A 27,199-nucleotide genomic window follows, 5' to 3' on the forward strand; every position below is an offset into this window, starting at 1 on the left:
AATAGAAATAAAATGATACAAAAAAGAGAGAGGTCATGGTTTTGGTCTTTTGTAGGTAGAAAAGAGTGAATTTTCATAAGTTAAAATAAGAAGAAACTTCTAGAAAGGTATAGTTGTCCCAATCTGTTAAGAAAGATACTGAAAATTTGGAAAATATCTGAGAAAAAAAGGACAGCGGTCCATTTATTGTTAAAAAGATGTCATTTTCCTAAATTGTAGGAGGCTGATAGATTCCTTTCTAGGCCTTATCTCATTCCCTCATAGAGCATATGCATATGCTGTAAAAAGTGACACTTCCTCACATTCTCACACACATTAATTCACTCAGCAGTCCTCTCAAATACACTCAAGAACAGATACTGATTTTACACAGAATTCTCTAAAAATTGGATCTTTTTTTTTATTTCTGTTTCTGTCACTCTGTTGGTTTAGCTGAGATTTTGAGGTTGTTTTCTTCTGTTTCCTACTGCTTGATATTGCTGAATCCATCCAGTGTTGGTTTTTCTTAGCCTTTATTTGGCAAAAAGTTCAGCTTGTTTACGAGTTTAGGTACACATCTCACACATGTACTTTTGTTTTCGATTTGCAATAAAATGTTAGCTATTCTTTGAAGTTATTTGTTGTTATGGTGTAAACTTGCTGTCTGTTTTGTTTTAAACGTAAATGGATGTTAGTTCGATATGTTTAAGATTTAAAACCTGCTATGGATTTGCGTGTTAAGGACAACTGATCTCTATAGCCATTTCATAACTAGAATTGTAGTTGATTTCACATGTTTGTTTAGACCTCAACATGTATATATCATTTTCAAATACTTGATGTATATATTTGAGTATTAACTACTGAAATCTGAGCCTGCTTTCATGATTTCTGATAAATTAAAGTCTAATTCTTGATTTGAAGGTCAATAATTGGGGATCTGGCCACATGTTGGTTCGATTTGCAGTTTAAGGCTTGAGCAAAGTTGCGTCTCCGTCGGATCTTTGTTGCTTGGGTTTGTTATCCATTAAGTATCAATTAGAATCGTGATCATAGTGAGGTTTAACCATAGCTGCATTTTTTAATGGGACATGAATATAAAAATTTTAAGCATACAATGATGCGTTCCATAGCTGGCAATGTAGTTGCTCAGGTGACTGTTCAGAAGTTCATTTGTTCAATTGATTATTTATTTTGTTAAGCTATAATACTGCCATATGCCTTAAATGCTTTGTTCGTGTCCAAAACTGTGTTTTCTCCAAATCAACTAAAATTGTTTTAGCAATAGCATGAGAGGAATCGTGTATGTGTTCAATCTTCTTACAGATCTTAGATGTATTTGTTTGATTCATGCATGATCTTGAGCTATCAATTAGTTCTTCAAACTTTATTCCATCTTGGATTGATTAACAGAAACTGTGAAAGTGGGTGCAGGTGTTAGTTTAAATTTCAATTTATATTTTTATGAATGATCAAAATGTTATGAATATATTATATTATGGATGTTCATTTAGTACTCCGTTGTAAATAAGCTTCCTGAAGAAGTTTATCCATATGAGACTCCACCATAAATACATTTATCTATTTAGTACTCTATTGGAAATAAGCCTCCTGAAGAAGCTTATCCTTTCGATACTCCGTTATGGATAAATATTACCCATGATAGAAGATTATCTATATCTGGCACAACAGTTTAGAGCAGCAGCTTACACAGCAGCTTGCAGCAGCAACTTACACAGCAGCTTCCTTTCTTCTATAAATAGAGGAGAATTCAGTTCATTATGTACAGAAGTTTGAAGTTTGAATAATATATCAGTTTCTCTCTATACTTGTATTTACTTTACAGTCTTTATTTTATAACACGTTATCAGCACGAGACTCTGCCATCTCGAGCAAATACTTTGAAAGTATCAGAGGTACGAACTTTCTTTTTCTAAATAATGTCAAATCTTTCTAAACTTGAGTTTGTAGCCCTGGATATATCGGGCAAAAGCTACATGTCTTGGGTGCTTGATGCCGAAATTTATCTTGATGCGATGGGTCTGGCAGACACCATCAAAAATAAAAATCAGGCATCAAACCAAGACCGTGCCAAAGCAATGATATTCCTACGCCATCACCTTGATGAGGGCCTGAAAATGGAATATCTTACTGTTAAAGATCCAGTCATACTGTGGAGTAATTTGAAAAATAGATATGACCACCTGAAGATGGTCGTTCTTCTACAGGCACGTTATGATTGGACTCATCTAAGGTTACAAGATTTTAAATCTATCAGTGAGTATAATTCTGCTATGTTCAGAATCAATTGAAACTATGTGGTGATAATATTACTGATCATGATATGTTGGAGAAAACTTTCACCACTTTTCATGCCTCGAATATGCTCCTACAGCAGCAATATCGAGAGATGGGATTTAAAAAGTATTCTGAACTTATCTCACATCTTCTTGTAGCCGAGCAACATAATGGGCTATTAATGAAAAACCATGAAAGCCGACCTACTGGTTCTTGTCCATTCCCTAAAGTGAATGAGACAAACTTCCACCAAGCTAAACGTGGAAGAGGACGTGGCCCCAGTCGTGGTCATGGCCGTGGTCGGGGAGGAAACTCTAATCGTGGTAATAATAATGCACCAAAGAACCCTCCTCACCACCTGCAGTGGAAAAGGAAGGAACAAAAGCATGAAGCGGTGCAAGCAGCAAAGCCAGATAATGTATGCTATAGATATGGAGGAAAAGGGCACTGGTCACGTACATGCCGTACGCCAAAGCACCTGGTTGAGCTATATCAAGCTTCCCTGAAGAAGACAGAGAAAAATGCTGAAGCAAATTTTATTTCTAAAGATAATTTAGACTTCATGCATTTGGATGTAGCTGATTACTTTGCACTCCCAGAAGGAGAAACAAGTCATGTGATCGGTAGTGAATCTGTAGAGATGTAAATATTTTAATTTCTGTTATTTGTAGTAGATAGTATAGTTATGTAATTGTTGTACATAAATAAAAGTTATAATGTTTACTATCATATTTATTTTGTTTATGTCATTTTGAAGAATATGGATAATCCTCAAATTATGTTTGGATCAAAGACCAATCATGAAGATATTTGTGTAGTTGATAGTGGAATAACTCATGCCATATTCAAAGATCAGAAATACTTTTCTTATTTGCATAAGGAAAAAGCAAATGTTTCTACAATTTCTGGTAATATAAGTTTGATTGAAGGCTCCGGAAGAGCTATTGTATTTCTGTCTAAGAGAACAAAACTTATTATCGACAATGCATTGTACTCCTCCAAGTCCCGAAGAAACTTGTTGAGTTTTATAGATATCCGCCGAAATGGGTATCATGTTGAGACAATAGATGAAATGAATGTGGAATATCTTTGTATTACAAAGAATATTTCTGGCCAGAAATGCATTGTAGAAAAGTTACCAACTTTATCTTCTAGCTTATATTATTCAAAGATTAGTACAGTTGAAGCACACTCTATCGTAAACCAGAAGTTTACTGATTCAAATACTTTTGTACTTTGGCATGGCCGTTTGGGCCATCCTGGATCAATAATGATGAGACGAATTACTGAAAATTCGAGTGGGCATCCATTAAAGAACTTGAAGATTCTTACAAATAATGAATTTTCTTGTGATGCTTGTTATCAAGGCAAAATGATCACTAGACCATCACCAATGAAGGTTGGCATTGAGTCCCCTACCTTCTTAGAACGTATACATGGGGATATATGTGGACCTATTCACCCACCAAGTGGGTCGTTTAGATATTTTATGGTCCTAATAGATGCATCTTCAAGATGGTCTCATGTGTGCCTATTATCATCTCGCAACCTGGCGTTTGCAAAGTTATTAGCCCAAATAATTCGATTAAGGGCACAATTCCCAGATTATCCTATAAAGGCTATTCGCCTTGATAATGCTGGAGAATTCTCATCTTAAGCTTTTGATGATTACTGCCTATCAGTTGGGATAAAAGTTGAACATCCTGTAGCTTATGTTCATACTCAAAATGGCCTTGCAGAGTCATTTATTAAACGGCTGCAATTGATAGCAAGACCACTACTTATGAAAACAAAAGTGCCCACTACTGTTTGGGGTCATGCTATCTTGCACGCAGCATCACTTATCTGTCTCAGACCAACACATTATAATAAATATTCTCCGTCACAATTAGTTTTTGGTCATGAACCAAATATTTTCCATCTACGAATTTTTGGATGTGCTGTATATGTGCCAGTAGCACCACCACAACGCAGTAAGATGGGCCCCCAAAGAAGGTTAGAAATATATATTGGGTTTGAATCACCCTCTATTATTCGCTATCTTGAACCATTGACGGGAGATTTATTTACTGCTCGATTTACAGATTGTCGATTTGATGAAACAAATTTCCCACAATTAGGGGGAGAGAAAAAGGAAATCAAAAGAGAAATTATGTGGAAAGTTTCATCATTATCTCACTTTGATCCACGTACCCCTATATGTAATCAGGAGGTCCAGAAGATCATCCATTTACAGAATATAGCAAATCAAATGCCAGACGCATTTACTGATTTGAAAAGGATAACTAAGTCACATATCCCTGCAGAGAATGTGTCTATCCGAATTGATGTCCCAGCAGGACCATCTATTAGCATGAGAGCTAGTGAACCTAAAGCACGCCTGAAGCGTGGTAGGCCTATGGGTTCTAAGGATCGAAATCCTAGAAAAAGAAAATTGACAAATAATCAAAATGATATTATGAAGGGATCTCCTGAAGAGACCCAAGATCTGATTAGTTATGAGATTCCTGAAGAAATCAATAAACCCGAGACTCAAGTGAGCGAAGAACATTTAATAAGTTCTACTAGTGATGGGATTAATTTAAATCGATCTGAAATAGTGGTGGATAATATTTTTGCATATAATGTTGCACTTAACATTATGCAAGATAATGAGGATTTTGAACCCCGATCTGTTGAAGAATGTCAACAAAGATCTGATTGGCCGAAATGGCAAAGGGCAATTCAATCAGAATTGAACGTGCTTGCTAAAAGAGAGGTTTTGGACCAGTAGTCCAAACACCTGCTGGTATAAAACCAGTTGGTCATAAATGGGTTTTTGTGCGAAAAAGGAATGAGCAAAATGAAGTTGAAAGATACAAGGCTCGCCTTGTCGCACAAGGATTCTCACAACGACCTGGAGTCAATTATGAAGAAACATATTCACCCGTTATGGATGCCATAACATTTTGATATCTTATCAGTTTAGCCTTACGTGAAAGGCTTGAAATACATATGATGGATGTGGTTACAACTTATCTGTACGGGTCACTTGATAATGAGATTCACATGAAAATCCCTGAAGGATTTAAAATGCCTGAAGCATATTCAAAATCTCGGGAAATGTACTCAATCAGATTACAAAGATCTTTGTACGGTTTAAAGCAATCTGAGCGCATGTGGTATAATCGCCTCAGTGAATATTTGCTGAAAGAGGGTTACATAAATGATGTTATTTGTCCATGTATTTTTATAAAGAAAATGGCTTCAGAATTTGTTATACTTGTTGTTTATGTTGATGACATAAATCTTGTTGGAACTTCAGAAGAGCTCCAAAAGGCAATTGAATATCTTAAGAAAGAATTTGAGATGAAAGATCTTGGGAAGACAAAACTTTGTCTTGGTCTGCAAATTGAACATTTAGCAGACGGGATTTTTATCCATCAATCTGCCTATACAGAAAGGGTCTTAAAACGCTTTTACATGGACAAAGCACACCCATTGAGTACACCAATGGTTGTTCGATCACTTAAAGTGAATAAGGACCCGTTCCGACCTCCAGAAGAGGATGAGGAACTCCTGGGTCCTGAAAAACCTTATCTCAGTGCAATTGGTGCACTTATGTAACTTGCTAATGCTACAAGGCCTGACATAGCATTTTCTGTTAATTTACTAGCAAGATATAGCTCTTCTCCTACACGGAGACATTGGAATGGGATTAAGCATATATTGCGATATTTAAAGGGAACTCTTGATATGGGTTTGTTTTATGCTAACAAAGATAGTGCAGATCTTGTTGGTTATGTAGATGCAGGTTATTTATCTGATCCCCATAAAGCTAGATCTCAAACAGGGTACATGTTTACATGTGGAGGTACTATCATATCATGGCGCTCCACAGAACAATCTATTGTTGCTACTTCTTCAAATCATGCTGAAATAATAGCTATTCATGAAGCAAGTAGGGAATACATATGGTTGAGATCAATAATTCATTTTATTCGAGAAAAATATGGTTTGGAATGTGAGAAAAGACCCACAATTTTATACGAAGACAATGCTGCATGCATAGCCCAATTGAAGGGAGGATTTATAAAAGAAGATAGAATGAAGCACATTTCACCAAAATTATTCTACACACACGATCTTCAGAAAAATGGTGACATTGATATGCAACAAATCCGTTCAAGTGACAATCCGACAGATTTATTCACCAAATCTTTACCAACTTCAACTTTTGAGAAGATGGTATACATGATTGGAATGCAGAGACTTAAATATTTGAAATAAGGTTTTCATCAGGGGGAGTAAAATACGCGATGTACTCTTTTTTCCTTATTAAGGTTTTTTCCCATAGGGTTTTCCTTATAAGGTTTTAATAAGGCAGCTAGCAATGCGTATTACTAAATATGTGTACTCTTTTTCCTTCACTAGCCCACGGGATTTTTTCTAGTAAGGTTTTAACGAGGCACATTATCTTTTAATGAACATCCAAGGGGGAGTGTTATGAATATATTATATTATGGATGTTCATTTAGTACTCCATTGTAAATAAGCTTCCTGAAGAAGTTTATCCATATGAGACTCCGCCATAAATACATTTATCTATTTAGTACTTTATTGGAAATAAGCCTCCTGAAGAAGCTTATCCTTTCGGTACTCCGTTATGGATAAATATTACCCATGATAGAAGATTATCTATATCTGGCACAATAGTTTAGAGCAGCAGCTTACAAGTAGCTTACACAGCAGCTTCCTTTCTTCTATAAATAGAGGAAAATTCAGTTCATTATGTACAGAAGTTTGAAGTTTGAATAATATATCAGTTTCTCTCTATACTTGTCTTTACTTTACAGTCTTTATTTTATAATACAATTTAAGTAGATGTGAATTTGTTGTATATCAATCTGATGGATTTGAGAAGATCTCGTAAGAAGAGTCCTAGGAGTCGTGAATCGTGTTTGGGCCCAATAGAATGATAGTCTGTTATTATGTTTATTTCCATTCCTATGATAGTAACAGTTTAATGGATCTGCCTCTTTTAATTTGTTAAACTGAAGTTTGAACAAGTAATTAGCAGATGCTTCATCATGACTTGTCCACACTAACTCAAGCATGGAAACATTTTGACGTGTGACAGTATAAGAATGATTAAATCTCTGTTTCAACAATTCTCTTCCATAATGTGGCCTTGCAATAATTTCAAATTTAGATAGGTAATGAATTTATGAATATCGTAGTTTGCTTGAGGCGCGATTAAATAAGTCATCGTGATTATGGGTACGGTTGTCGTAGCATAGTCATGATACGTAATTCCCAATTTGAGTGTGCGTTTTACGTGACTCGGCCCTAACTTCAAATAATAATAAAATTTAACACGTTATAAATCGCGGGTGCGTTTCACGTGGCACGGCTAGTAATGTGTACAAAAACAAACGAGTGCACGACATCGCGACTTGTTCAAACAAATTCCATAAATAATAAAAGCGATTTAAAAGGTAAAAATGCACAATATGTTCAAATATGTATTAAATCAGATAATTAGGCCAATTATTAATAGTTGAGCGATAGTGCTAAAACCACGAAACTCGGAAGTGCTTCACACTTTCTCCCGGGTTAACAGAATTCTGTACCCGGTCTTCTGTGTTCGCGGACCCAAAATAGAGTCACTTTCCTCTATTTGGGACTTTAAAAATAAACCGGTGACTTGGGACACATAAATTATCCCAAGTGGCGACTCTAATTAATTAAATAATCTCATTTCGATTAACGTCACTTTAATTGGAAAAACTCTCTATCCCCTTGGGAAAAAATGAGGTGTGACAGCTCTAGCGACTCTGTTGGGGATCGAACCCAGAATCTCTAGTTCAGGGTTCAGGGTTCAGAATTCGAGCTTAGAATAACTGTTATATTTGGCTACTTGTGATTGTCTGATATTACATGTTTGAGCCTAATGTGCTAAATGCTGCTTTTTACCGCTTTGATATTGTGTGAACTGTATATAAAACTGTTACGAAATCCTTCTTTTCTCTGAGTCTTCTAAATCTTCTGGGAAGTGCACACTGGCGTGACTTCTTTTCTGTTAGTGTCATACCCTAATTTAGAACGAGGATCAGATTAGTTACAAAGTCGTATGGCCTTTTGGTTCCCGATACGTTATCCCCCCAAGGCTCGAGTTGTCCGCTCGGGTAAGCCAAGTCTAGGACAATACACCTCAGGGTTCAAACCTAGAATGACATAACCTCATGCCGGATCTCTAGTAGGTACGTTTATTTGCATAACGTGCATTTGACTTTGGAAACTCAACATAAGGGTTGGGTCCGTCTAGGATAGGTGTACCCAATTCAAAAGACCATCTTGATGCATCTTACGCGCTACTTGTGCATATGTTTGTTCGGTTTGCATGTTGACCGGCTTCTAGAATAGGGAATGAAAATTAAAAAAAACAAACAAGAGTGAGAGGTAGGTATTTGAAATCTGAAACTCTGCCGAAATTTTGAAAAAAAATAACCGTAGAAAAAAGAAAGTCATTTCAAATAAGTCACATTTTCCTGTTGCGTCAAAACTGGTGGAACTACACGGGTCTGATTCTTACCGATTATGAGATACGTAGGCAAACCTCATCGGTTCTGGCCCCTAATTTTCAAAAATTCAAAAATATTTTCTTTTAATTCCTTTTTTAGAAGTCTTTCCTTAGAAAATTCCAAATTTGCTTTATTCCTGATCTTCCAGAACTACGCTTGGTCTGATTCTCATCGGATGTGAGATACTTAGGCAACGTACATCGGGTTTGATCGAATTATTTTCAAAAGAAAAAAAGAAAAAAAGAGATTTTTCAAAATAAAGGTTGACTCGTGACAACTTTGGAGTTGAACGAACACCATTCCGTTTCTATTCAACCAAAAGCAATGTTGGCTAGAAATGAAAACTCATGTTCTTTCAAGACCATACCCATCTTCTTTCAATCCATCTTCACATCAAAAGATAACATAGACCATGTACCACTCGATACAAACCGTCACTTCCCTCCATGCCTTGACCCTTTTTGAACTCTTCAAGGTCTTGATTAATTAAAAGGATTCATTGAGCTGATTCACAATGGAGGATACCAATATCCCTTGGTCTCACATGCCAATAATAGCCTATGACCTTATCCAAAGGACACGAGAATAGTGCAGATCTCAATCCTTTCTCGTGCCAAAGGGACTTGTTTGTGGTTTTAATTTGGTCATTCTTTCAGATAGACCGGTTCAACCGAGGTTTTGGATCATGTTTTGCTCGTCTTGTTCAACCCCCCGTGTCCTTTTCACCTTTCTCTCTTAAATAAAATCTTTTACACATTCCCTATTGTTATTGCATTTTCTCATTCTCATTCATTACAGTTCACCATCTTTTAGCCTAATTAATGTGACATGCGTCTTGACTAGTGGAAAGGTTTGTACATCAGCACAAGCTTTCAGGTAATGAGTTATAAGATAATGAATTTCCAAGGGAAAAGATGATAATAAATTTCGCATTCAGGAAGAAACAAGTTTTTGAGCTGATGATAAGCACCTCTAGGGCTCAATAGAAGAGAGAATTCGCAAGTGAAATCTGAAGTAATTTTGGTTCTATCCTCCATATGTATGTTAATCCTTCAGGATGTTCCAGATAAAATTAGTGTGAAGCATGTCTTGAGTTGGCATTTTTAGAGTTGAAATGATGAAAGGCTATCTTTCTGCTATCCAAATACTAATACCACTTGTCAGCCCTATGAGCCTTAATATATTTATATTTCATTGGCAACCCTCTTTTGGAATCAACTATTTGTTAAGGTTTAAAATAGTCCCGGTTTAAATTTAATATTCAAAAAAAGAAAAAAAAGAGAAAAAGAAAAAAAAAGGAGAAACAAAAAAGAGATCCCCATACCATGTAGTTCTTTGAACTACGTTCGACCTGATTCTTGTTACCACAAGATACGTAGGCAGCCTTACAGTTCAGTCGCACTAAATAAAATATTTCATAATCCCACAAAGTCAAGAGTGGGGCAGTTTTTTAGAAATTCCATCTCAAAAAAAAAAGGAAAAAAAATTAAATTCTCTTGTTGAAGAAACTGGGGCAAAGTTTTTAAATTGGATTCCAAAAGTTGTAAATAAAGTAACCTTGTCATTATAATTTTGAGCCTCCATGCGGTCCTTTCTTTCTCACCCTGTCCAAAAACCTTCATTACGGTCTAAATAAAAGTCCTTATTAGATTGATTCCTGAGAATGCCAAGTCAAGCATGTTGTGAGCTTATCAAAGTTTTTGTGGAAAATCAATACGATTGAAGGGGTAGTCAATTAGCCAAGCTAAGAATTGGAAGAGGCATTGAATGAGAGAAAAGAGGAAAATGAGAGAGACTTGTTGGTGAAAACCTTTCGAGGCACTACAAGTCGAAATGGTGAGATATGTGTGCTACAACATGTCTTTGATTAAAACATGCAATGTCTGCGGCACATTTGGAGGAGCAAAGTAGACCAACTCTTCAACATCAGGTAAGGATTTGACGAGTCAACAAGTTTGGAAAGATGGACAAATCAAGTTATTGGTCTAAATGCATGTCACATTCCTTTGCCTTATTCTTCAATTTAGATAAGCTCTCCTTCTTCTCAGTAGAATCTCATCATACACCACTTTCTTTGAGTTTTACTTGTGCATTTATTCTTCTTCTTTTGCTCAAGACAAGCAAGAAAGAACTTTCAAAATATGCTACAAATAGTTCCCAAATTAGGAAGGGAGGTGATTATTTTGACAATCAATGTGAAGAGACGCTCAATTCGGCAATCCAAGTGAAAGGGAAATAACTTGTTTGGCAATACAACTTAAACGAATGAATTAATTTTGGGAATTTGAGTGAAGTGACGTGAACAAACTTGGTCGAATACCATGGGCAAATCACTTTGGATCTTCTTCAAAACCAATGCAAATCAACCCTGGCAAGCCAAGTGAAATAACAATGCTTAAAAGTCATCTTGCAAGTTTGTCACGAGTCAACCAAATTATTTTTTAATTAAAAAAGGAAAAAAGAGAAAACAAATCATGTGTTTGTTTTAATTGAAGCATAGGCTGTTTGAGAATCTCATTACCCCCGGGTATTTTCTTAGTTGAGAAGATCATTACCTCCTAGGCATTTTTCCTAGTTGAGAAGAACCATACCTCCTAGGCATTCCCTGTAGTTGAGAAGAATCTTTAGCTTTCTGTGAGTTCAGGGCTCCCGCCTGGAGAATATGATCAATTTTAGCTTTCTTAATTTGTTACTCTTTAGTTTTTCTTAAAGTTCAGGGGGGCCTCCTGGAGAATAGGGTCAATTTTAGCTTTCTTAAGTTGTTAATCTTTAGCTTTCCTTGAGTTCAGGTGTTCCACCTGGAGAATAGGGTCAATTTTAGTTTTTTTAAGTTAATCTTTAGTTTTCCTTAAGTTCAGGGGTCTCGCCTGGAGAATAGGGTTAGTTGTTAATCTCTAGTTTTCTGTGAGTTCAGGGGTCCCGCCTAGAAAATAGGCCAGTTTTTATTCTAGTCAAGCTCATTTTACAGTTTTCCTCAGGCTCAATCTCACATCTAGGAGACGCACTTCCTAGTTTGGGTAGTTTGAGTTCATCCTTAGGAGACGCACTTCCTAGTTTAGATCATTCAAGTTTCACCCCTAGGAGACGCACTTCCTAGTTTGGGTCATTTGAGTTCATCCTTAGGAGACGCACTTCATAGTTTGGGTCATTCAAGTGTCACCCCTAGGAGACGCACTTCCTAGTTTAGGTCATTCAGATTTTATTTTTAGCAGACGCATTTGCTAGTCAAACTTTTCTTGGTTTTACTCACAGGAGACGCACATCCTAGTCGAGTCTTTAGTTTTAGTCTCATCATTGCATCCTTCATCGATAGCATTGGTGATTTAAAGTTTTGCTAACAACTCACAAATCTTCCTAGTGCAAACTGATGAAGAAAATTTTGTTTATTTTGTTTGTTTTGATTGCAGGAACCCACCTGGAGAACGAGGGTTAATATTTCATGATTTGTTTCAAGTCAGTAGCAGTCGCCCACCTAGAGAATGAGGGAATTTATTTCAAGTTCAAGTCAGTAGCAGGCGCCCACCTGAAAAATGAGGGAATTTATTTCAAGTTTCAAGATAGTAGCAGGCACCAACCTGGAGAACGAGGGTATTCATTCCAGAATTTATTGCAAGTTCAAGTCAGTAGCAGGCGCCCACCTGGAGAATGAGGGAATTAATTTCAAGTTCAAGTCAATGGGAGGTGCCCACCAGGAGAACGAGGGTATTTATTTAGAATTCATTACAAGTTCAAGTCAGTAGCAGCCACCCACCTGGAGAATGAGGAAATTCATTTTAAGTTCAAGTCAATGGCACACGCCCACTTGGAGAATGAGGGTATTCATTTCAGAATTCATTATAAGTTCAAGTCAGTAGCAGGTGCCTACCTGGAAAATGAGGGAATTTATTTCAAGTTCAAGTCAGTAGCAGGCGCTCACCTGGAGAATGAGAGAATTCATTTCAAGTTCAAGTCAGTAGCAGGTGCCCACTTGGAGAATGAGGGAATTTATTTCAAGTTCAAGTCATTAGCAGGTTCCCACTTGGAGAATGAGGGAATTTATTTCAAGTTCAAGTCATTAGCAGGTGCCCACCTGGAGAATAAGGGAATTCATTTCAAGTTCAAGTCATTAATTATAGGAGTATTTTCATCGGGCAAAAATCACTTGCTTACAGCTGCCCCTCTTTACTCGGAAACACAAAGACTTTTCGGGCAAAGATAAAGTGAGCAATTATGAGCAATTTTTTTCCGTTTGATACTCCATGGGAAGCATTTTGAAAAAGTTTGACCGAACCTTACTTCGGAGGTTGCCTACATATCCTTGGCTATAAAGGAATCAGGTCAGTATAGTTCTGGGAATTTTGGTAGCTGGGACTACCGAAAAGTTGTGATCTCACTATTGTTGCTTCTGTTACTGCTCGCTGAACTCCTTATTACACCAAAATCAAAATGAAAAGAAACTAAACAAGCCTATCAGCTATGAGTTACAAGATTCCTATTTATAAATTTTTTGAAGATTGATCTTGAATCTTCTACAGTCCTGTTGTGCATCTCGAACTGTCGACTCGCATTCTTGAGGCGAGCTTCTGCTACTTCTAACCTGAATTGACCCTATTCTTCAGGCAGGCTCCTGCTACTGACTTGAAACTTGAAGTGAATTCTGAAATGACTTCCCTCGTTCTTCAGGTGGGTGCCTGATACTGACTTGAAACTTGAAGTGAATTCTGAAATGAATTCCCTCGCTCTCCAGGTGGGCGCCTGCTACTCTTGAAACTTAGAAATAACTCTGAAATGAATTCTCTCGTTCTCCAGGTGGGTGCCTACTACTGACTTGAAATTTGAAATAACTCTGAAATGAATTACCTTATTCTCCAGGTGGGTGCCTGCTACTGACTTGAAAATTGAAATAAGTCTGAAAAGAATTCCCTCGTTCTCCAGGTGGGTGCCTACTACTGACTTGAACATGAAATGAATTCCCTCATTCTCCAGGTGGGCGCCTGCTACTGACTTAACTTGCAATGAATTCTGAAATGAATACCCTCGTTCTCTAGCTGGGTGCCTGCTACTGACTTGAAAATTGAAATAAATTCTCTCATTCTCCAGGTGGGCGCCTGCTACTGACTTGAACTTGAAATAACTCTGAAAAGAATTCCCTCGTTCTCCAGGTGGGCTCCTGCTACTGACTTGAACTTGCAATGAATTCTAAAATGAATACCCTCATTCTCCAGGTGGGTACCTGCTACTGACTTGAACTTGAAATGAATTTTGAAATGAATTCCCTCGTTCTCCAGGTGGGTGCATGCTATTGACTTGAAAATTGAAATAACTCTTAAATGAATTCCCTCGTTCTCCAAGTGGGCGCCTGCTACTTCCATGAAACTTGAAATGAATTCTGAAATGAATTCCCTCGTTCTCCAAGTGGGCGCCTGCCACTTACTTGAACTTGAAATGAATTCCCTCATTCTCCAGGTGGGCACCTGCTACTGACTTGAACTTACAATGAATTCTGAAATGAATACCCTCGTTCTCCAGGTGGGTGCCTTCCATTGACTTGAACTTGAAATGAATTCCCTCATTCTCCAGGTGGGCGCCTGCTACTGACTTGAACTTGCAATGAATTCTGAAATGAATACCCTCCAGGTGGGCGCCTGCCATTGACTTGAACATGAAATGAATTCCCTCATTCTCCAGGCGGGCGCCTGCTACTGACTTGAACTTAAAATGAATTCTCTCATTCTGCAGGTGGGCGCCTGCTAATGACTTGAAACTCTTGAAATAAATTTGAAATGAATTCCATCGTTCTCCAGGTGGTCGCCTGATATTAACTCAAAATTTGAAATAACTCTAAAAGAATTCCCTCTTTCTCTAGGTGGGCTCCTGCTACTGCCTTGAAACTTGAAATGAGTTCCTTCATTCTCCAGGTGGGCGCCTGCCAAGGACTTGAACTTGAAATGAAATTCCCTCATTCTACAAGTGGGCGCCTGTTAATGCCTTGAACTTGAAATAAATTCCCTCATTCTCCAGGTGGGTGCCTATTAATTACTTAAAACTTGAAATGAATTCCCCTCATTTTCCCGGTGGGTGCATGCTAGTGCCTTGAACTTAAAATAAATTCCCTCATTCTTCAGGTGCGTGCTTGCTAATGACTTGAACTTGAAATGAATTCCCTCATTCTCCAGGTGGGCGCTGCTAATGCCTTGAACTTGAAATTAATTCCCTCATTCTCCAGATGAGTGCCTTCTAATGACTTGAACTTGAAATAAATTCCCTCATTCTCACGATGGGCGTATGCTAATGCCTTGAACTTGAAATAAATTCCCTCATTCTACAGGTGTGTGCCTGCTAATAACTTGAACTTGAAATGAATTCCCTTATTTTCCAGGTGGGCGCCATCTACTGATCCACAAAAATAGATTTTTTCTAATTGTTTTAATTTTTCATAGAATTTCCAGGAATTTCTTGTTAATTATTTAGTTACATTTTTGTACATATTTAATATTTTAAAAATTATAAAAAATACCATAAAAATGTTACATTCTTTATTGCATTGCATTTTAGATCTTAAATTGCATTTAGGATTTAGCTACATTAATTAAATGTATTTTTAAATGAAAATCACAAAACATACCATGGTCATTTTATATTTTTAGCTTTTAGTCTTAAATTATTAATTTCCTTTCATTAGTTTTTAGTTAATTAATTATTTAAATATTATAAATAGTAAGTAGGTTAATTTTACAAATTAGATTTAAGTTAGGATTTAGTATAGGGTTTTATTTAATTTATTTAGGATTTAAAATCAAAGAAAAGAAACAAAGAAAGGAAAACAAGGCTTTTTGTTTGTGTTGGGCCAAGCACCTCAGAGGCCCAAATTGGGCAAATCCGCCTAGTCCACACTAAATACCCACCCAGTCCGTTTCCCCTCATTAAAATAACCAAAGGACCCCGTTTTATTATCTTTCAATCCCCACCCTCCATTCTATCTAAACCTACGGTCCACAACTAAACCTGTAACGACCCGACCGGTCGTTTTGAGCATTTACGCTCCTTTCAACTATTTGAAGTCTTGAATAACTTCCTACGAGGTATTATGACTTGTATGAATTGTCGGTTTTGGTTTTAAGGTATTTCAGAGTTAGTTTGGAAGAATAAATTTCATATTGGAAGCTTAAGTTGAAATAGTTGACCAGATATTGACTTATGTGTAAACAACCTCAGATTCAAATTCTGATAATTTCAATAGCTCCTTATGGTTATTTTGGACTTAGGAGCGTGTCCGAAAAATTATTTGGAAGTCCGTAGTAGAATTAGGCTTGAAATGGCGAAAGTCGAATTTATGGGAAGTTTAACCGGAGGTTGACTTTTTGATTTCGGGGTCGGAATTCAGTTCTGAAAATTTTTATAGCTCCGTTATGTCATTTATGACTTGTGTGCAAAATTTGAGGTCAATCGAAATTGATTTGATAGGTTTCGGCATCGAATGTAGAAGTTAAAAATTTTTAAGTTCCTTAAGCTTGAATTGGGGTATGATTCATGGTTTTAGCGTTGTTTGATATGATTTGAGGTTTCGACTAAGTCCATATGATGTTATAGGACTTGTTGGTATGATTTGACAGGTCCCGGGGGGCTTGGATGTATTTCTTTTTGGATCATTGGTTGAGAGACTAGTAAGGTTAAGAAATTTGGGAGTTTGACCATGGTCAATATCGGGTCAAGACGACCTCTTTTCGGTGTTTTGGGTGCGCGAGCAGGTTCGTAGCATGTTTTATGATTGAAATTCATATATGGTTTGTGTCTGGGAGGTTTCGGATGGTTAACGGATCAAAATTTGGACTTAAACAGCTGCTGGAAATTTCTGCTGCTGGAAACAATCGAGGCCATGAAAAACAGAGGACCGAAGACCGAAGACCAAAGGCCGAAGACCGAAGGCCGGAGACCGAAGACCGAGGGCCGAGGACCGAAGATCGAGGGTCGAGGACCGAAGATCGAGGGCCGAGGACCGAAGGCGGATGGACGAGGGACGAGGACCGAAGGCCGAGGGCCTGGACATAACTGTATATTATAAAGCAGGAGACTTCGTCCCATTTTTCATTTTTGTCAAATTGGAGCTTGGGGAGAGGCGATTTTTGGGAGGTTTTCAGAGAAAACATCGGGGTAAGTGTTCTTAACTCAATTATGGTTAGATTACCCGAATCCATCATTTGTTTTCACCATTTAATTAGTATTTTGAGATTGAAATTTGGGAAAATTTTAAAAATCTCATAGAAACGATTTTTTGAGATTTCGGTGTCGATTCGGAGTCGGATTTGAGTGAAACTGGTATGGTTGGACTCGTAATTGAATGAGTTATTGGATTTTGTGAGTTTTGCCGAATTCCAATACGTGGGCCCCACAGGCGATCTTTGAGCTAAAATTCGAATTTTTATGGAAAATTAGCATTTACTTATGGAATTAATTCCAATAAATTTTATTGACTGAATCGAATTATTTATGACTAGATTCGAGGCGTTTGGAGGCCAATTCATGAGTAAAAGGCATACCAAAATAAAGAATTACACGGTTTGAGGTAAGTAACACTTCTAAACTTGGTTCTAAGAGTATGAATCCCCGAATTTGGTATGATATAAATTGTTTGGAGGTGACACTCACGATAGGTGACGAACATGTGGACGTGCACCATATAAATTGTATCTTGAATAAATCCTGTGCAGTTGTAAGATTAATGAATCATGTTATTACCTGAACATTCTCTACGTGTTAGAGAAATTGAGCTGAGACTCCTATTAAAGATTATGTTTAGGCTACGTGCCAATATTTTGGGAACCATGGGGTAATGTTGCTGTTGAATTAATTGTTTAAAAATATACAGTTCACACTCAATAATAATTGTCCATTGTGAGGATATTTATGGGATTGAGTTGCTTCCCTGCAGTAGGCCATAATGGCTTTATACATTATTATTATATGGATCGGGGCTGCCCGCCTGCAGCAAGCCTTATAGGCTTTACTATTTTATGAATTGGGGTTGCCCGCCTGCAGCAGGCCTTATAGGCTTTGTTATTATATAGATCGGGACTGCCCGCTTGCAGTGGGCCATATTGGCTTTGTATTACGCTTGGGCTGAAGGAGCCCCTCCGGAGTCTGTACACACCCCCAGTGAGCGTAGATGATTATTTATATTCGGGATGGATTTTCCAGGGCATGGACTTGCCTTACTTATTTGTATTATAATGAATTTACCTGGACATGGATGTTGTCCGTATCATTTATATTTGGGGATAAATTACCCCAGGGCTGGATTAGCCTTATACGGTACTGAGTGACTGACTGACTGTCGATGTGTATTTATATACGAGTTGGAACACCCCTGGGCTGGATTGGCCATAAACAGTACCGAGTGACCGAATAATTGGTGACTAGTTTTTACTTGAGGTCTTTCTACTGAGATGTCATATTCCTCATATCATGCAATATTGATCTATTTCGCTTGTACTGAGTTTAACTGTTGAACTTGAATGCATGCCTATATTTTTGTACCATTATTTATATTGGACCGTACCTGCGGAGCTCGTCACTACTTTCAGCCCAGAAGTTAGTCTTGTTACTTATTAAGTTAATTGTACTCATACTACACTCTGCACCTTGTGTGCAGATCCAGGTGCTCCCGGATACGACGACTGTTAGAATTCGGAGTTCTTTCCGTTGGAGACCATCAAGGTAGCTGCTTGAAGACCGCAGACTTGATTCCCTTCCTGTTTAGTTATTGTACTGTTTTATATTTCAGACAGTGATTTTTGTTTGCCAGTCCGACTTTGTATTCATTTAGATGCTCATGTACTTAGTGACACCGGGTTTTGGAAGTGTCATATTTGTATTTGTGAGATTTCTTCCGCTGAATTTAATTATTTGGTTTTCAAACTTAATAGATATGGTGGTTTATAGAGATTGTCGGCTTGCCTAGTATTGAGATAGGCGCCATTACGACAGGTGAGATTTTGGGTCATGACAAACCCCTTTCCCTCTTATAGTTGTCCGAACACCCCCCCCCCCCCCCCCCAAAAAAAAACCCTTAGGAACCACTCTCTTCATCATTCTTCAACCCTTCTAAACCTAGCCGCCCTAAAATTTCCAAACCCTACTAGCCAACGGCTACCACCCCAATCACGCCCAAATTCACACCCTAGACTCCTCACATCACCCTTATTCTTATTCTACCATTAGTTTTCCAAAAAGCTCCACCAAACCCGTCGATTTTCAAATCTGAGAAATCAAAAAAACCTAATTCGCTTGTTTTTCTTCAATCCTGGTCTTTTGAATTTGAAATCGATATCAGTCGATTACTCTTGATAAGAGCGGTCGATTGATGATGATTTCAATTCATCACACGACCACCGGAGTCCGAGCAGGTGTTTGTTTGTCACTGGTTTCTCTTAAAATCTCCTTCCATTTCATTTTTGGCTCAAAAATGGTGATCCTTCTTATCTTCTTTTCTTTTGTGTTGCGTTTGTTGTTAGCCTATCTAAATTCCGGTGGAAAATAACAACATAATTGCTTAATTAATAAGGGTTCTCGAATCTGGTCCGAAATGGTTTAATTGTCTTGATTGTTGGTTGAGTTCAGAAGAAGGTTCAATTATTAGCATGTTTAATTTTTGATTTATCATCTATTAATAGTTAGCTCGTGAATTGTGATGGTTGTTCGAATAGTCCCATGATTAGGCCAGCGTTTGAATTGGGGTTTTGATTAGTGTAATTGTGCATTGATATAGATTCTAGGTTTTAGTTTAATTGGTTAATCTGTCGTTGCATTTGTTTCTGACATTAAGAAAATAAGATTGTTTCCTACTAGGTCTATTTTTGAAATTGATAAAAGAGAAGGGAGCAAAGTTTAAGTTAAAAAAAAGGTTTAAATGAAGGAAGGGTGACCTAAGGGGGTTGACTGGAGGACAAAAATCAGGAGAATCTTTTGTAACTAATTAGGAAAGTCCTAGAAGAGTGTGGAAAGGGATCAAATAGAAATAAAATGATACAGAAAAGAGAGAGGTCGTGGTTTTGGTCTTTTGTAGGTAGAAAAAAGTGAATTTTCATAAGTTAAAATAAGAAGAAACTTCTAGAAAGGGACCGTTGTCCCAATCTGTTAAGAAAGATTCTGAAAATTAGGAAAATATCTGAGAAAAAAAGGACAGCTGTCCATTTATTGTTAAAAAGATGTCGTTTTCCTAAATTGTAGGAGGCTGACAGATTCCTTTCTAGGCCTTATCGCATTCCCTCATATAGCATATGCATATTCTGTAAAAAGTGACACTTCCTTACATTCTCACACATGTTAATTCACTCAGCAGTCCTCTCAAATACACTCAAGAACAGATACTGATTTTACACAGAATTCTTTGAAAATTGGATCTTTTTTTTTATTTCTGTTGCTGTCACTTTGCTGGTTTAGCTGAGATTTTGAGGCTGTTTTCTTCTGTTTCCTGCTGCTTGATATTGCTGAATCCATCCAGTGTTGGTTTTTCTTAGCCTTTATTTGGCAAAAGGTTCAGCTTGTTTACGAGTTTAGGTACATATCTCACACATGTACTTCTGTTTTTGATTTGCAATGAAATGTTGGCTATTCTTTAAAGTTATTTGTTGTTATGGTGTAAACTTGCTGTCTGTTTTGTTTTAAACATAAATGGATGTTAGTTCGATATGTTTAAGATTTAAAACCTGCTATGGATTTGCATGTTAAGGACAACTGATCTCTATAGCCATTTCATAACTAGAATTGTAGCTGATTTCACATGTTTGTTTAGACCTCAACATGTATATATCATTGTCAAATACTTGCTGTTTATATTAATTGTAGATGTATTTGTTTGATTCATGCATGATCTTAAGCTATCAATTAGTTCTTTAGACTTTATTCCGTCTTGGATTGATTAACAGACACTGTGAAAGCGGGTGCAAGTGTTAGTTTAAATTTCAATTTATATTTTTATGAATGATCAATTTATGTAGATGTGAATTTGTTATTTATCAATCTGATAGATTTGAGAAGATCTCGTAAGAAGAGTCCTAGGAGTCGCGAATCGTGTTTGGGCCAATAGAATGATAGTCCGTTATTATGTTTATTTCCATTCCTATGATAGTAACAGCTTAATGGATCCTCCTCTTTTAATTTGTTAAACTGAAGTTTCGAACAAGTAATTAGTAGATGCTTCATCATGACTTGTCCACACTAACTCAAGCATGGAAACATTTTGACGTGTGACAGTATAAGAATGATTAAATCTCTGTTTCAACAATTCTCTTCCATAATTCATGGTCTTGCAATAATCTCAAATTTAGATAGGTAATGAATTTATGAATATCATAGTTTGCTCTAGGCGCGATTAAATAAGTCATCGTGACTATGGATACGGTTTATGTGGCATAGTCATGATACGTAATTCCCAATTTGAGTGTGCGTTTCGTGACTCGACCCTAACTTTAAATAATAATAAAAGTTAACACGTTATAAATCGCGGGTGCATTTCACGTGGCGCGACTCGTAATGTGTACAAAAACAAACGAGTGCATGACATCATGACTTGTTCAAACAAATTTCACAAATACTAAAAGCAGTTTAAAAGGTAAAAATGCATAATAGGTTCAAATATGTATTAAATCAGATAATTAGGCTAATTATTAATAGTTGAGCGACAGTGCTAAAATCACGGAACTCGGGAGTGCCTCACACCTTCTCCCGGGTTAACAGAATTTCTTACCCGGTCTTCTGTGTTCGCGGACCAAAAATAGAGTCACTTTCCTCAATTTGGAACTTTAAAAATAAACTGGTGACTTGGGACCCCATAAATTATCCCAAGTGGCAACTCTGGTTAATTAAATAATGTAAGTACCCGTAAAACTTTTAACCAAAAACTCGGGGTTTCGTGGTGCCAAGATAAATTCCACCTTATAGAATGGCGCCAGCAGAATTAAAAGAGCTAAAGGAACAACTAAGGGATTTGCTAGAGAAAGGTTTCATCAGACCGAGTGTATCACCTTGGGGCGCACCGGTTCTCTTTGTCAGAAAGAAAGATGGATCGCTGCGAATGTGTATTGATTACCGGCAGCTCAACAAGGTCACAATCAAAAATAAATACTCATTGCCAAGGATAGATGATGCGTTTGATCAATTGCAAGGTGCTAAGTTCTTCTCCAAAATTGATTTGCGGTCCGGATACCATCAATTAAAGGTAAGGGAGCAGGATATTCCGAATACAGCTTTCAGAACCCGGTATGGGCACTTTGAATTTTTGGTAATGTCTTTCGGGCTAACAAATGCTCCGGCAACTTTCATGGATCTTATGAATCGGGTCTTCAAGCTGTTTCTTGACTCCTTTGTGATAGTATTCATTGACGACATCCTTGTATATTCGCGAAGTCGAGAGGATCACACCGACCACCTCAGGGCAGTTCTGCAGACTCTTCATCAACACCAATTATATGCAAAGTTCTCGAAATGTGAATTTTGGCTTGAATCTGTTATATTCCTGGGTCATGTCGTCTCCGAAGAAGGAATTAAGGTTGATCCTCAAAAGATTGTAGCGGTGAAGGATTGGCCTAGACCTACTACTCCAACAGAGATTCGCAGTTTTTTGGGTTTGGCCGGGTATTATAGGAGGTTCGTGGAGGGGTTCTCCACTCTTGCCTCTCCATTGACTAAATTAACGCAGAAGGCAGCATTATTTAAATTATGTCATAGCATATGCTACAAGGCAACTTAAGAATTATGAAATGAACTATCCAACTCACGATTTAGAGCTTGCGGCGGTGGTTTTTGCATTAAAAGTTTGGCGTCATTATTTGTATGGAGTCCATGTAGATGTATTCACGGACCACAAGAGTCTTCAATACATTTTCAAACAGAAGGAATTGAACTTAAGGCAGAGAAGGTGGCTTGAGTTGCTTAAAGATTATGACATCGACATTTTGTATCATCCGGGAAAAGCTAATGTGGTGGCGGATGTTCTTAGTCAGAAATCTATGGGTAGTTTGTCTCACTTGGAGGCAAGTCAAAGACCCTTGGCCCAGGAGGTTTACCAGTTGGCCGGTTTGGGAGTTCGTCTTACGGACTGTAGTGAAAGGGGAGTGATTATGCGAAATAGGACCGAACCATCGCTTGTGGAGGAAGTCAAGGAGAAACAATATAATGATCCAGTGTTGGTACAGCTGAAGGAAGGGATTCATAAACATAAGACTATGGCTTTTTCTCTTGGCATGGATGACGGTACATTACGGTACCAAGGACGACTATGTGATCCAAACGTAGATGGTCTTCAGGAAAGAATCATGGCAGAAGCTCATACTTCTAGATATTCCGTGCACCCAGACTCTACAAAAATGTATCATGATATCAAGAAAGTTTACTGGTGGAATGACATGAAGAGGGGTGTGGCAGACTTTGTGGCAAAATATTCAAACTGTCAACAAGTGAAGGCCGAGCATCAAAAGCCTGGTGGGTTAACTCAGAGTATAGAAATTCCAATATGGAAATGGGAAATGAGCAATATGGATTTTGTGGTAGGGTTACCACGCACTCCGTATAAGTTTAACTCAATTTGGGTGATCGTGGATCGACTCACAAAATCAGCTCACTTTTTGCCGGTTAAATCCACCGACACTGCAGAATAGTATGCTCAATTGTATATCAAGGAGATGGTCAGGCTTCATGGCACTCGAGTTTCCATCATTTCCGATCGAGGAGCCCAATTCACAGCTAATTTTTGGAAAACATTTCAGCAAGGTTTGGGTACACAGGTAAATCTTAGCACGGCATTCCATACATAAACTGACGGGCAAGCAGAGCGAACTATTCAGACGCTTGAGGACATGTTGCGTGCATGTGTGCTTGACGTCAAGGGTAGCCGGGATGATCATTTGCTGCTCATAGAATTTTCTTATAACAACAGCTTCCATGCCAGTATTCAGATGGCGCCGTTTGAGGCCTTGTATGGTAGAAGATGTAGATCGCCGATTGGGTGGTTCGAGGTTGGAGAAGCTGAACTAATAGGACCAGACCGTGTGCATCAGGCTATGGAAAAGGTTAAGATTATAAAAGAGCAGTTGAAAACTGCTCAGAGTTGTCAAAAATCCTATTCGGATGTTCATCGCAGAGACTTAGAGTTCAAGGAAAATGATTGGGTGTTCTTGAAGATATCTCCCATGAAGGGGATCATGCGGTTTGGAAAGAAAGGGAAATTAAGTCTGAGGTATGTCGGGCCGTATAGAATTATTCAAAGGATAGTTCAGGTGGCGTACAAGCTTGAGCTATCACCTAAGATGTCATTAGTACACCCGGTATTCCATGTGTCCATGTTGAAGAAGGTAGTTGGAGATCCTTCCGCTATTGTGCCGGTTGAGACCATGGAGGTTAGTGACGAACTGTCATATGAAGAGATTCCGGTTGCTATCCTTGAAAGACAGGTCCGAAAGTTGAGGAACAAACAAATTGCATCTGTAAAGGTATTATGGCAAAACCAGCAAGTCAAAGAAGCTACTTGGGAAGCCGAGAATGAAATGAAAGAGAAGTACCCTTATTTATTTAAATAGCCATGTAATAGCTCTATAAAGTTGCCCCCCCCTTCCCCTAAAGTTTGTATCACTTGTTCGGCTAATATAAAGACACTTCTTTCTAGCTATATGTCCCCCATGAGGCTTCAGTTGGTGTTATTTTGCATTCTGTTGTGTCATTTAATTCATATATGTTGCTAAGGTGTGCTTCGGGGGCTCTCTGACAGGTGGATAGGACTAAATACAAAGGAAACTCTGGCGAAATTTTTAAAAAATTAGGAAGTTAGGAAAATTTGGGGCTGATGGTATGTGGCATAACTGAAACTATGTTAAGTGAACCTTGATCCTCATTCGAGGACAAATGATCTTAAGTGGGGGAGGATGTAAGGACCCGTAAAAATTTTAACCAAAAACTTGGGGTTTCGTTGCCAAGATAGATTCTTGCATTACTATAATAGAAATTCTTCGCGGTGAGCTTGCGAGCCGCGGTTCAGACTTTTTGGATTGAACAATACTCTACGGACTTAGAGGAAAATGTTTCTCAGAAGAACGCATTTTTGCGGCCCATTATGCGGTCGCATAATCACTCTATGGACCGCATAATGACCGCAGAGTAAAGCAAAAAGTTGGCCAATTTGAGGTGAGCTTTGCGGTCGATTATGCGACCGCGTAATCACTATGCAGACCGCATATCGATCGCATAATCCCTCTTGGATTTTTGCGGAGGGAGTTTTGCGGTGCGTTATGCGACCGCAGAACAAGTATGCGGACCGCATACTGGTCGCATACCTGGGCCGAAAGCTTAGGCCCCTGAGGGCCATTTCTGCGGTCACATTGCGGACCACATAACCATTATGCGGTCGCATATGCGACCGTAGACCTGTGTCGTGGCACTCTTTTTCTTAATTTAAAACCCGACCCTCATTCCGTTAAAACACCCATTTAGTCTATTTTGAAGCTCATTTCTGATATTTCTAGAGTGAGTGAGAGGGTTCTAGAGGGAGGGCCTAATTTTTCATCAAATTGATCTTCAACCATTACTCAAAGCTTTGGAAATATTCAAGTAGAGCACCAAAATTCTTCATCCTAAAAGGTAAAGCTTTATCACCCCAGCTCTTAATTTCAAACATAGCTATGTGGGGTACTAGGGTGATACTTCATGGGTATGAGGGTGGTTTATCTTGCATGCATATGTGATAAAGAGTGTGGGGAAAAAGTGGGCTAGAACCATGAACGTTTTCCTAATTCTGGGTTCAATTTGTATATTGCTAAAATAGATTGAGGTTGCTAAGGGTTCTGGATAATTGTAGAGTCTAAAGAAGCGCAATTGAGGTATGTATGGTTAACTCTCTCCTTCCTAGAATCGAACTCCTGGTGTCCGAATAATGGGTATAAGTTCCAACTTGATCATACTAGAATTATTTTCCTTAGTGTGTTGGATTGAAAGATTCATGTTCCCTAATTATTTTAGATAGTTACCATATCATCATGCTATTTGAGAACGTAATTATAATTTTCCAAGCTCCTTCCCTTATGTGTGAAATGCCTTGTGTGATGGTACTTATCGACATGAATGATCATGTTATTTGAACAAATAAAAAGGGAAAGACTTTGAATTGTAAAATATTACCAAGTACCAAGAACTACTTAATAAATGAGGTTGTTTGTGCCATGTAACGAAAGATGGAAAAGAAATGTGAATTGAGTGAACAATTGAAAGAGGTTATGTCTCAAGTGAGATGGCTTAGCCGGTCGGTGAGATCGGACACCATGTTGTACACATGGTGGCATTTGTATTGGAATTATTGATTTACATGGTGGATATGGATATGTCTCACTTGAGATGGCTTAGCCGGTCGGGCCGAGATCGGACTCCGTGTAAAATATGGTGGCATTGTGAGTTGTGGCTTTGGCACTAAAGGTTATTAATCTAAAAAGATGGAAAGATTGAATTGGAAACTATGTGATCCTTACTTGGTGTTTCCTTGTATTTCTATGAAGTACTTATTGATTATTATGACTGTCTTCTCTTTATTTCACTGTTCATTATACTAAGATTGGTGTTTGCCTTACATGCTAGTACTATTCGACAGTACTAACGTCCCTTTGGCCGGGGGCGCTACATCTTTGAATGGATGTAGGTGGTTCCATTGCAGATAGTGTCAATCGCAGATAGTGGTGCTCTTTTTCTCTCCTCACAGCAGTCTTGGTGAGTCCCATTTCTCCTAGGGGTCATGTAGTCCTTCTTTTGAATAAGTTTTCATATCTTGAGGTATAGCCGGGGCCTTGTTGTCGGCATTGTCATGTTGGTCTTTTGTATCATTAGAGGCTCCGTAGACGTTTATGTGGGTCATGTATGTATGTTGGGGTAGTCGTTGGATCGAGTTGTATTTTGGAAACTCAACTATGGCATAATGTATATAAGGAAAAATGAACTAGCAACGTTTATATATTTATATAACTGATCTCTCCCATGTTTTACAAATGGTGATGCGATCCCTTTTTGGATTATGAATGAGTCGGGTAGGAAAGATTTAATAGGCTTGCTCGACCGGGTTCACTCGGTTGAGCGCCGGTCGAGCTCCCCGAGGTTGGGGCATGACAAATAATCTCATTTCGATTAACGTCACTTTAATTATAAAAACTCCCTATTCCCTCGGGAAAAAGGAGGTGTGACACTATCTAGGTTATTCACGTGAACCCATACTCTTAAATCATGTATAATAATATTACATCTCTATAAAATTACTTAAATATATGTGCGTGCACCAAAGCTCAAAAACTCCTATGGTACAATGGGTGAACCACTACAAGTGAAAATTAATGTTTCAAATCGCACTTCATACG

General features: G+C 38.1%; 2 long non-coding RNA genes across 2 annotated transcripts; both read left to right on the forward strand.

Annotated features, from left to right (window-relative positions):
- Window positions 1-303: 303 nt before the first annotated feature.
- LOC107816499 (uncharacterized) lies at window positions 304-3,021 on the forward strand. The gene is made up of 2 exons (XR_001654976.2): window positions 304-549; window positions 904-3,021. It is a non-coding gene; the product is annotated as an uncharacterized LOC107816499 (long non-coding RNA).
- A 17,019-nt stretch (window positions 3,022-20,040) lies between these two features.
- Window positions 20,041-26,808, forward strand: LOC142173225 (uncharacterized). The gene is made up of 2 exons (XR_012702680.1): window positions 20,041-20,375; window positions 26,494-26,808. It is a non-coding gene; the product is annotated as an uncharacterized LOC142173225 (long non-coding RNA).
- Window positions 26,809-27,199: the final 391 nt, after the last annotated feature.

This window comes from Nicotiana tabacum, chromosome 19 (assembly GCF_000715075.1).
Source record: "Nicotiana tabacum cultivar K326 chromosome 19, ASM71507v2, whole genome shotgun sequence".
In the NCBI taxonomy this organism is placed as follows: Eukaryota; Viridiplantae; Streptophyta; class Magnoliopsida; order Solanales; family Solanaceae; genus Nicotiana; species Nicotiana tabacum.